This window comes from Amphiura filiformis, chromosome 5 (assembly GCF_039555335.1).
Source record: "Amphiura filiformis chromosome 5, Afil_fr2py, whole genome shotgun sequence".
In the NCBI taxonomy this organism is placed as follows: Eukaryota; Metazoa; Echinodermata; class Ophiuroidea; order Amphilepidida; family Amphiuridae; genus Amphiura; species Amphiura filiformis.
In genome coordinates, this window is record NC_092632.1 from 5,013,538 (window position 1) to 5,026,647 (window position 13,110).

Sequence of the window (13,110 nt, forward strand, 5' to 3'; positions counted from 1 at the left end):
AGTCTAGCCGATACAACACGCTCGATTGTCTTTCCTAAGAACTCCAGATTGGCTACAGGCCTATAATTTTTTAGGACTTCCTTGTCCAAACCAGTTTTCTTTAACAGGGGTCTAATGTATGCAGTCTTGAGAGTGGTTGGAAAAATACCTTCAGCAAAAGATTTATTTACGATGTAGGTAATGTGAGGAACAAAGTCATCAATACACTCTTTGACCAGTGATGTTGGGACAGGGTCCAACTCACAGGTTTTACATGGTGACTTACAAATAATATCCCGGACTTCAACTTCACTGGCAGGTTTAAAGCTAGTAAGATAAACAGTGGTGTTTGATTCATTCTCACATGAAAATGGATCAGTACATTTGCTAGGAAAAGTATTACGTATATCCACTATCTTTTTACTGAAGAACTCAGAGAATTGCTCGGCAAGAGCATCATCAGACTCACACTGTGGAAGCACAGGTTTTGTGCTTTTTGCAACAAATCATTTACAACCTTATACAACTGTTTTTGATCACCTGCTTTCTCATTGATTTGACCTGAGTAGTACTCTATTTTAGCCTGTTCAATTAACTTATTTACAGTGTTCTTTTGTTCACAGTACATTTGTAAATCAACTTCAAGCTTTGTACTTCTCCACTTGCGCTCAAGCCGTCTACTTTTTTGTTTCGCTATCCGGATGCCCTCATGAAACCATGGACTATTTGGTCTCAACCTAACAGTTCGCGTTCGCGATGGGGCATGTTTGTCCAGGAGGCCACTAAGGGCAAGACTATAATTTTCAACACAAGATTCAATATCCATAGTTGCAAAATCAATCTCAGCTAAGGACGAACTTAAGTCAGCGCGAAAGGCATTGATGTCAATTGCTTTGAGACGACGTGTGGTGATAGACACAGAAGGAGCTTGAGGTCTTTGAAGATTTAATGTACACATAATTGCATAATGCCATGACAAACCAGGATGAAGATAAATATCGGATACTAATTGTGCATTTTCACGAGTAATAAGCAAATCAAGACAATGGCCTTGTCTATGTGTGGGCTCTGTGATGTGCTGAAAAAGACCATTCGAGGACAACAGAGACTTAAACCGATTTGCTTCACTGTCAGTCAAATCATCAACATGTATGTTAAAGTCACCAGTAAATATTAACTCTGATGGTTGCAACAGGTAATCATCAATCAGGCTCTCAAACTCACTGAGGAATAGCCCAAAATTCCACCTACGTCCTGTACTATCATTTTCAGGGCGATATATGATTACAATGTGCACGGATGTTGAGTTGCTACTTATTTCTGCATGACATGATTCAAATGTTGAGTAAGAATTGACATCACTTTTGATTTTTACAGTTAAGTTGGATTTGTACAAAATTCCAACACCACCACCACGCCTATTTAATCTTGGGATGTGTTGAAATGTGTAACCAGTCGGGGTGAGTTCAGAAATTGCTATCTCATCACCAGATGGGTATAGCCAGGTTTCGGTTATTGCAACAATATCAAGATTGTTCTCCAGTACAAGGTCACTAAATTCTGATGTTTTGTTTCTGAGAGATTGTACATTCAGACAACAAAATTAAGTTTTGATTTATTATGAGGAGGTATTGCACGTAAATTGTCAAGAGTCCGTCCTGTATGGGCACTGTGATTACCAACTGTTACTTCTGTATGTCCCTGATTAGGGGAGGTATTTCACATAAGTTGTCAAGATTCTGCCCTGTATGGGAACTAGGATTACCAACAGTTACCTCTGTGTGTCTCTGATTTACTATAACTGAAATAGGCCTTTGCTTATCCCTTCCAGCTCTACATCCTCTTCTAGTTGGACATACAGAACAAATATTCAAGTCCACCAAGGTATTATACACATCACTGGGTAGTCGTATTCTACCAGGATTCATGTTCAACAGCTCTCCTCTTGAATAGGAGATACCAGTCATTGCAGCCATGACCATATAGATCAATAGGAGCACAACAAAAGGATATAATAGTAGTTTAGCCATATGTGTGTGGGAGTCCAGTCAAGTAGAAAACAATCAATATCCACTCCAACTGTGTGTTATCAGTATAGGCCAAAATGTAGCATCATACACAAAAATATGATCACAAAATACACCAAAAATGCAGAATCATCCGACATCAGAGTTGATAAGGTTGATCTAGGAGCTTAGCTCTGCACACTGATATAACTTTGGTGACCAAAAATTACTGATAAGACATATAAATCATCAAAACTTAAGAGGACATAACCAGTGCAGCCACACAGGGCGCACAATCAATGAATGACAAGACAATCAAAAGACAAGGCTGAAAATTTTTGCCAGACCTTTGCCGCTAAATATCAGTTTGCCTGCGCAGAAGAATCTACAGGGTGTATCAAAATGATTGGTACCCATCAGTTTTCAGTGATTATGGGCAATACCACCGAAACAAAATGCAACATAGGAGCTACCTTATTTATAGATGAATGTTCAGAAGGGTCATACAACTATAAATCATGAGCATTTCAAGAGGATCCAATGTTGCATATTGAAAAACATACAGGCTTGTCAATAAACACCAAAAACTGATGGGTACCAAACATTTTGATACAGCCTGTACCCTGAAGTTCAGCATTCATTAGCGTGCTCAATGGAAAAGATAGCCTTCAAGGTCAAAGATGTCAGGAAGCTTCTCAGGAATCTGCAACCAGATAAAGCTACTGGTCCTGATGAAATTCCAGCAAGAGTCCTGAAGGAGTGCAGAACTCGCAAGACCATTCAGCCTGCTGTTTGAGCTTTGTTTCTCCAACATGTCCAAGGGAGTTTTCCGAAGCCAATGGAAGACTGCATCTGCCATCCCTTATTTACAAGAGAGATGCGAAGTCTAATCCATCTAAAGACTGCACCAAAGGTAACGCAGCTGATATAAATACGCCTATTGCTTCAGAACTAATAATTGTTTTCAAAATATTTCAACATAGAAAGAAAGATGATTTATATACGAATTTTCATACCCCATTGTCCAATGTCATTGAATATTAACAACACGGTGGTGCTTAGAGAAAAGTACCCGAATTTAAAAGTTGCAGTATACAGTTATTACGCAAGCATTGTGTCACACGTATGCTGTATGATAAAAATTCCCTTTAAAAGGGAAAGCCAGCCTCAATGCAGAAGAGGTCTTGTAAATAGTTTGGGTCACCGTGAAAGGCATTTTTTAGGATCACGGTTACATCCATGTTACATGACAGTTCACCAAACCATCAATGGTGAGAACATGCACACTGAAACAGCAAAAAACATTAACTCCTATAACTCCTGTCAACTCTTTAATTCATTACTCCAAATTGTTCTGTATTTTTGTCTTTACTGCTTTTTACCCATGCTTATTATTAAAATCAAGAAATACACTGCAGTTGTTAGTTAATTCGCTATGTTAACTCAACTTACATGCACATTTTATTTTAAAATAATTTTATATTATTTCGCAATGTATAGTTTACTATAAAGTAGATAGTGGCAAGCACATGATAAAGGACTGATCATTCACTATAATCTTCACTTTTAAACTGTATTTTTTGAATGTGTTGATTGTTAGTCCGAAACTCCTGCAAAGCTATGGACATGGCATCTTACCTACTCCATTCTGTAATAGTCTGCATTGTGTGTTTTCTCAGTCTTCAATCATTTTGTTGAATGTAATTTTATGAATCAAATAAAAAAGATAGAAATTGGCCTCACTTTAGTTATGTGTCATTTTACAGTATAGTATTTATAATTTATAAAGTAAGACAATAATTTACTAATAATGTCAAAATATGGGATATATTGTTCAATATTATAGCTAGCCCCTAAAAACTTTATTTTCAATCGGATTTTTCCCGTTGAAAAGACAAAACTGATGTTAAAGATAGCAATAATATCATCAATAACATTTTGAGTCAATTTTATCCATAAAACGATACAGGTTAGGATAGATAATTACTTTGACTTCAATGTGGTCCATATAATGAAGATTTTGATTCTACAACATTATTAGATCTGTTATCAACATATCAATTATGCACTCACAGGCAACCAAACATCATGCTATGCTCAGTAGTCCACTGATATGACCTCGTGATCATTCCCCGCTTTGACCATGTCATTTTTTTGATATGCTGATTGCTGAACAAGTTTATGTTTATATGTGTAGGCCTAACCTATGATAACTTTTTAAGTCATAATTAATTCAAACATAACTTTGGCAATACTCAATCGTTTTCGTTCGTTGAAACGGCAAAACATACTTTCTTTTCCTTGCAAATCGAATTAGCAGACATCAAAAACATTTCCACCACGAGAAGTAAAACAAATAATTCATACCAATAGAAGAAGGCTATAATCTTAGCTAATCTTTAGTGTACACAAACCCCATCTCAGAATTAGGTACCAGCCCTATGGGCTGGCGAAAAAGGATGTTTATTATATCCATGACCTAGTAATTACTAGTAATTAGCCCCTTTGGACAATTTTACTCCCAGCTGGACAAGCCTACCCCAATGATAAACCACAGTAGACAAGCCAAAATATAGAAAATTGTTATGTAATAATGGTAATATAATGGAATCTGTTGGCACATTTTTCACACCATTTTGATAGCTATATAATAGGGCACCAGCAGGGGATAATTGGAGCGATTATAGTTATTCCTTTTTGTAGAGCAACCACAACCCACCATTATCTTCCGCGCTGACTTCAAAATAATCAATACAAATAGCGGCAACTTTTAAATTGGGGTATTTTCTTTAAAAACACTGCTGTGAGCTGTGTTGTTAATATTGAATGAAATCGGTCTAATGGGGTATCAAAATGGGCGTAAATAAATCATCCTTTTTTCTATGTTGAAATATTGTGAAAAAATCGTTAGCTCTGAAGCTATAGACGTATTTATAACATTTATAACAGCTGCGTTACTTTTATGTACCGCACACCGACATCACCTGGCTAATAATTACTTTGTCAGCAGAGATACTAAAATAAATACCCGGGATCGATACACGTGAATTTGCTATAGACGGGGGAATATATGAAAATTAGGGTGGGGGGGGGTACGTCAAAAAATTGCAACAAAAGGTTTTTCAACGGATTTTAGTCCTACTGGACCTCTAGAACAACAGAAAAAAAGTCCTAAAAAATCAGGCTTCCGGAAAGTGTTTTTTTCAAGATGGCGTCCAAAATGGCCCTGATACCCTTAAAATTGCTATAAATCACTTATTTCTTGTCATAGAGCTATAATTTTGGTGTCTATCCCTATGTTTGTGAGGTCAACAAATCCAATGAGACCATTAAAACTTTCACCAAGTGATAGCATCCATCTTGAATTTCAAAATGGCTGCCATTTCTGATATATTTTGCCAAAATTGCAATTTTTTGAAAATAACAGAAGCTATACATTATTTTTAATGTTTTATAAAACTGTTTTATTAAAAAATAAAAAAAATAATACAAAACAAATAAAATGGAATCATTAATTTTATTAATAAATGATTTATTCAATATATTTTCATCAAGGCAGCCATTTTTGATATCATAAAGTTGACTGGGAAAGTTGATATGATACAAATGTTTCAGCTTCATAATTAATAGTAGTGTATAGGTAGTAACCCGGGTCAGTCTTCGGTTGTGTTTTTGGCTATGATAGACATGTATTCAGAGGATAAAGACCTGTATTCTTTCCACATTGGAATTCCTTTGCAGTTTGGCAATGAAATATAACCTGTCACCAATAGTCACATTTTGACCAGCCCCTATTTTGGAAGGCTGCTGAGATCGTCCATGATGCACTGGAAAACAGCCCATTGAAAAGGATCGTCTTGCTGCTGGGTTGTTTTCATACATTCATGAATTTACTTGGAGCAATAGGTACTCTATGCAAGGGACAGGACTTAACATGCTTAAAGACATCCTAGAATCTGTGTATGGTGAAAATGCTGTTGTGCATATGTTCACTGGAAAGTCTGTCCAAAGAGCATTCCGGGGCCACCTGCTGGTAGACAAGTGTCTAAACCAAATGATTGTATCAGATGTCCTGCATGATAATCCCCAATTTCAGACATTGATGGATGAATCTGAAGATGTGTACTCTTCTTTGATGGTAGGGGAAACAACATTGGAGAGTATTGAGACATCTGATATATTGGGCAAAATCAAGCTAGAACTTGACATGACAAAAGAAAGTCTGAACTACAAGCTAGGTCAAAGACCAGTAAACTATGGCTTAATTACAAGAAGATGTTGAGAGTGGCCAGAGCTCTGATCATGGCAGATCGCACCGGGTGTTGGTCCATGCACCTAAGTGATGTTGCTGACTGCCTTCCAATTTTTGCTGCAGCTGGACATTACAACTACTTGAAATCGGCATATCTCTACATTCAAGAGATGAGTGAGCTTGAGACCAAACATCCAGACGTTTTCCAGAAATTCTCCAATGACTTCCATGTCATTCGCCGCAGTAATCAGTACTCTAATGCAAGGGACAGGACTTAAAGTCGCGCAGTGACACTGACCGCCAGGCGTACATCTCATCTCAGCGGAAGGTTGCTGATGTCATTGCCACTGAGAAGAAATTATATTTTAATGAGACTCTGTTGAACTGTAATACTAAGGACATGTTCAAAACAGTCAATACTTTGCTTAATAAGAGCCAGTGCTCTCTACCTGATTATAGTGATCCTGTTAGGTTGGCAAATAGTTTTAGAAATTTCTTTGTGAACAAAGTTGACAAAATACGTAAAGATGTTGACAGTAAGAGTTCATGTTCTTGTAAGGTTGATCTTGACAGTTGTAGCAGCTGCCAAGATCTTGTTGTTAGATCTGATCAAAGTGTCTCTGTTCCTTCTCTCTCTACTTTCCGTGCACTGTCTGATGATGATCTTCATCAATTAATAATAAAATGTCCATCCAAAACTAGTGTCTCTGATCCTATGCCTACTTGGCTATTAAAACAACATCTTACTTTGCTCCTACCTGTGCTCGTGAAGATCATTAATTCATCCTTAACCACTGGTATTTTTCCTTCTCACCTAAGAAAAGCTGTTATCACGCCTGTGTTAAAGAAACCATCCCTTGACAATCAACAGTTATCTAATTACCGTCCCGTCTCTAACTTGCCCTTTGTGGGGAAACTCATAGAGAAAGCTGTCTCTGCTCAGGTATCGTACCATGTCAACAGCCATGACCTGTCCGAGCCACTCCAATCGGCCTACCGGACAGGTCATAGCACTGAGACAGCCCTCCTACATGTTCACGATCAAATAATGAGAGCTGTTGATGGCCGGAAAGCTGTCTTTGTTGTGTTACTTGACTTGACCGCCGCATTTGATACAGTTGATCATGGTATTCTATTGCGGCGGTTGAGTCAAGAATTTGGTCTCACTGACACTGCCTTGAATTTTTTCAAGACCTACCTGACCAACAGAACTAGTCAGGTTTTTGTTAAGGGCACGTTTTCCGAGACTGCTCTTCTCAAACATGGTGTACCCCAAGGGTCTGTTCTCGGGCCACAGGCTTTCTGTTATTACACTATTCCTATGGGTCAGATCATTCGTCACCATGATGTTCAATTCAATTTTTATGCGGATGATGTTCAGTTGTTTGGCGTCTTTGATCCTGCTATACCTGGTGATGCGGCTTGTGCCCTCTTTAAACTCATTAATTGCATCAATGAGTTGAGGGTGTGGCTTCAGAGTAACAAGCTCAAGCTCAATATGGCAAAAACTGAATATTTCATTGCCGCCTCTGCTACTCATTATGAATTGGTGAAGTTTTACACTCTTCACCTCGATGAGCATGTTATCAAACCCTCCGCCTCAATAAAAAATCTTGGCGTTGTATTTGATGGTAACTTGAAGATGTCCGACCATATCACTCAGCTTTGTCGGTCCCTTAATTGGCAACTACGGAATCTTGGCAGGATAAGACGTTTCATTGACTTCAACACGTGTAATAACATTGTGCGTGCCCTTATATTGTCTAGGATTGATTACTGTTCTTCCCTCCTTAATGGCATCCCTCAGAAAAACATTCAACGTCTGCAGGGTATCCAGAACAAATCTGCCCGCCTCATCTTCCAGAAGCCCAGATTCACTTCCACATCCCCATTACTTGCCCAGCTTCACTGGCTTCCTGTGGCTGAACGAATTAAATTTCGTACGCTTGTCCACACTTACAAATGTGTCAATCTGGATTCTCCTGAATACCTCTCTTCATTGCTCCATATCCGCCAGTCCTCATACTATCTCCGATCGGCTGGTAACTCGCTTGTTATCCCCAGAACCTTCAAACTGGCTGGGGATACTGCCTTTTCTGTGGCTGGCCCCAGTCTTTGGAATAAGCTGCCAATAGTCATCAGAATGGCCCATAGCATTGGGACTTTTAAAAGTCTCCTTAAAACTAATCTCTTCCCCCAAATATGATGTTTCCCTTCCTTCTGTCTTCTTCTCGCGCCTTGCATCCCTTGGAAATTTGTGCGCGTTATAAGTTCATTCATCCTAGAATCTGTGTATGGTGAAAATGCTGTTGTGCATATGTTCACTGGAAAGTCTATCCAAAGAGCATTCCGGGGCCACTGCTGGTAGACAAGTGTCTAAACCAAATGATTGTATCAGATGTCCTGCATGATAATCCCCAATTTCAGACATTGATGGATGAATCTGAAGATGTGTACTCTTCTTTGATGGTAGGGGAAACAACATTGGAGAGTATTGAGACATCTGATATATTGGGCAAGATCAAGCTAGAACTTGACAAAAGAAAGTCTGAACTACAAGCTAGGTCAAAGACCAGTAAACTGTGGCTTAAGAAGATGTTGAGAGTGGCCAGAGCTCTGATCATAAATAAATAAATAAATAAATAAATTTTGGATTTATAAAGCGCCTTTCTCCAGATCTTAGAGGACTCAAAGCGCTGTAATTTCGCTGCAATGGTGAATCATCACAATCAGATCACATCAACTAGGTTGCTGCCGAACGGCGCACACCTATCCGCATTTAGATTGTAACATCCACCAATTATCTGTGCAGCTCCCCAAATTCCATTGGGTGAAGGAAGTTTTGATAACCAAACAACTAATCACCGATTTTTGCGATACAGGAGGAAACCGGAGATCCCGGAGAAAACCTGCGAGAGCGAGCATGGAATCGGGATAAACCAAGTGCACATGAGTCCTTGGGCCGCGCCGGGGCTTGAACCCGGGACCTCAGTGGTGCAAAGCGAGGGAATTACCGCTGCGCTAACATGGCAGATCGCACCTTTGAAATTAAGTTCAAAGTTGGATACTTACTTACCCTTCTCTTCAGACCCTTCCTTAAGAAATGTTGTGAATGGTGTAGTGGCCGATGCCGATGTTAATGTTCATGAGTATGAGTCAGTTGGTATGGCAATCGTAGCCAAAATGCATGACCAACCAGTCTTTAAAGTATCATTCAAGCGGAAAGACAAGGCAAAAACCCTTGGAGATTTGTCTGCTGTACCAATTGCTCCAGATCAGACCATTGACCACGCGCTCTTATTTCAACGGTTTGTAGTAGTGTCGCAAACAGGTTATGGATAACAACCTCAGTACATTTCCTCCCACCTTGTTTGAGGCTAGAAACATTTTCCGAGAAGCAGATAAGCCTCAAATAGCTACCACTATCGCTGAACATTCAAGCAACGTGCACGGGTGATTACGAAGTCCTCAAAGAGTCTTATCCAAAAACTGATCATTACGTCCATGATGGCGGTTCCTTGTTGCATCGAGTACCATAAAACTGGAGACAGTTATGGGTTGATTGCACAGTCATAGACTTCACTGTTCGCCATTATGGATTGGCAACTGAGGTATTTGATGGGTATGGTGGAGGTCCGTCCATCAAAGACAATACACACCAACGACGTGTCCATCCAGTTATTTACTTCACTGCAGAGACGAAATTTTCAGGAAAAAAAGATGACTTCTTGTCAAGAGCTAGCAACAAGCAAGGACTATATTGATCTCATTACGACTAACGATGCAGATGTAGAATTGTTAAAGCGGCGGTAGAAAGCTCCCATCGACAATCTACAATGTTGATTGGAGAAGACACTGATCTATTAATCCTGGCTCTTTACTATGCAGATACACATGCCAGAGAACTATAATACTACCGGTCTGACAAAACATACTACCGGTCTGACACAACTGAAGATATTAAAGTGTATGACATCATCCGACTGAAGGCAATCCTAGGTGAAGATTTATGTTCCCAGCTCCTCTTCATCCACGCATTTACCGGGTGTGATTCAACCTCCAGGGTTTTTGGTATTGGGAAGAAATCAGCCTTCCAAAAGCTTGTGAAAAGCGATCCCATAGTCAAGCAATGTATATCTTCATTCTCCCAAACCAGTCAAGGCAAATCATTGAGGATTTTGGTAGCAAAGCTATGGCTGTTATGTTTGGCAGCAATGGGGAGAGTTCACTTGCAACCCTGCGCTACAACATATTTGTCAAGAAGATAACATCTGCAAAATCGTTTGTCACTTCTGAACGTTTGCCTCCTACTGCATCCTTCACCAAATTTCACTGCCTCAGAGTTTACTACCAGATTATGGTCTGGATGGGGACTAAAAATGGTATGGATGTCTTGGACTGGGGGTGGAAAATAGACAGCAATCAGATGGTTCCGATCATGACTGACATGAAGGCTGCCCCTGATAACCTACTCAAAATGATCCACTGTAATTGCAAAAACTGCCCACCTCGCTACAGCTGCCGAAGATACGGACTACCATGTCATGCTGGATGTGGACCCTGCCAAACTGACTCATGTGACAACCCATACACCAATCAAATAGTTAAATGCCTATTGTGTCTCACCAATATTGACTTTTATATTATCATTGCTGAAATTGGGCAATCTATTTCAGCTAGGAGATTTGTCTCAGTACTCCTGCTTAAAGGATGGTAAAAATATCAACCAACCAACCAACCAACCATCGCACTTCATTTTTTTCGACTCCATCAGTGCTGGCAACTTTGTGGCTGTTGTCTTTACCCACTGGGAAGTACATGTAAGATAATATAAACAGTTCAAGTCATTTTCAGGTTTTTCTCACTTCCAACCAATCATAGTGAGACACGTCACTACCAACCTCAAACGACAAGTAATATATACAGTATAAAACAATTTTGGCGACCATATTGGATGCTATATTTAATTTTTTTGGTTGGACCTCCAAACATGGGTGTAGATACTAAAATTTCAACTTTCAATAGATCATTATTGCGTTAAAAACTATCACCTGAATACCAGATTTTAGGAAGCCATTTTGGATTTATAGCCTATCTGATTAATCTGAAATATTTTTGTTAGTCAAAGAGGAATCCTTGACCACAAAAACATGGGTGTAGACACTAAAATTGCAACTCATGGGTGAAAAATAAGTAAATTTATAAGGTGTTTTAAGAGTTTTTGCGGTCATTTTGGACGCCATCTTGGATTTCTAGGTTATCTGATCATTCTGCAATATTTTTGTTGATCATAATAAAATCATTTACCCCCAAAATACGGGTTTAGACACCAACATTCCAACTCTGTGGTGAAAAATAAATGAATTATAGTAATTTTAAGATTTTTGGCGGCCATTTTGGACGCCATCTTGGAAAACCACTTTCCGGTAGCCCGATTTTTTAGGACTTTTTTCTGTTGTTCCTGAGGTCCCATAGTACCCCAATCAGTTAAAAACCTTTTGTTGCAATTTTTTTGGGGTCAAACCGTCTATATGCACGAGTTTGATATGATAGAAAATCTTTGGATACCGGGGTAGTGGATACCGGGGTAGAAAATGATGAAAATCTCCCGTAAATGATTTCGTATAAAGAAACCAGATGTGGTTCCTTGCACTTGAATATATATTTTGAACAGATATGATAGTCGTTAGCTTGCGTCTTGAGAGAGTAGCTTGCGTCTTGAGTCAAAAACTGACAATAATTCTGATTTATATGTGCCGAATTATATAGCGCAGTGTATAGGCCAATCGTGGAGGTAATCTAAAAGCATATGACCTATGGGGCGTACCATGCTCGACCCGGACAGCGAGGTCAGTCACCGAGCTAATCGGGGCTATTGTCAGTAGCCTTAGTCAGATGTCCTTCGGCCCATTATGCGACTCAAAACTATTAAACAGGTCGATACAAAATGGCCATGCGTGGCGGTGGATTCAATGGCGATTTCTGCCATGAAGATCCCGGATGAAGATATCGGGGCGATGACACTGTGCAGGATGTCTCAATAAAATATGGATTAGGGGACGCAACTTAAAAGTTCGGCAGTAAAATTGAAACCTTTTTGTAGATTCAAGAACCATGATGTTTCGTCTATGGTGTGCAAATCAGCAAAATATGTTCACGCGTCACTGAGATAATTGGGGATTGTACAAATAGACCCATATTTGGACCTTTCCAATGGGGCAATACACATAATGTGCTGTATTGTAGTTTAGAATGGAAGGAAGAAATGAAGTAAACTCTCAGTCTTGCCGGGTACGAGTTAAAAACAGCAACCAATCAATCAATCAATCAATCAATCACCCAAATGTTTTTCACACCTTTCTCTTTGGGTTAAAAAAAAATGTGAAAATATACCTTCTAAAATATAGTTCATACATTTCTCAAGCAACGAAAGGGCCATGGGGTCAGTTAAATTTCATAATGTACATAATTATGCTTGACCAGGAAAAAAACCAACCCTTTTTCAGATAATGAATCGGGAGAATTGCGACCCGCTTTAGTTGATGCGTTTACATAGCTTTACATGGTTTAGGAGTCATTTATTAATCCCGATAATTCGCAAAGCGTGCTTCCCAAACTGATTTGCACCAGGAATCACTCAAACATTTTATTTAAATCATGTATTGGTGCTACCTTTCAGATAAAAAAATCCTGCTTTGTTGTTAAAATGCATATATGTTGTATAAAAGTTGGAGGCTGGAGTTTGAACTTTACAGAATGTCATGGGAGATTGTAATACTCCACATGTGTGTTGGTCTTCGTGCTTTAAAAAAGAAGTGCATTTTAACCAGTTTACATAGCCAATAATTGAGCAATTTTAAAAAAGCAACGAAG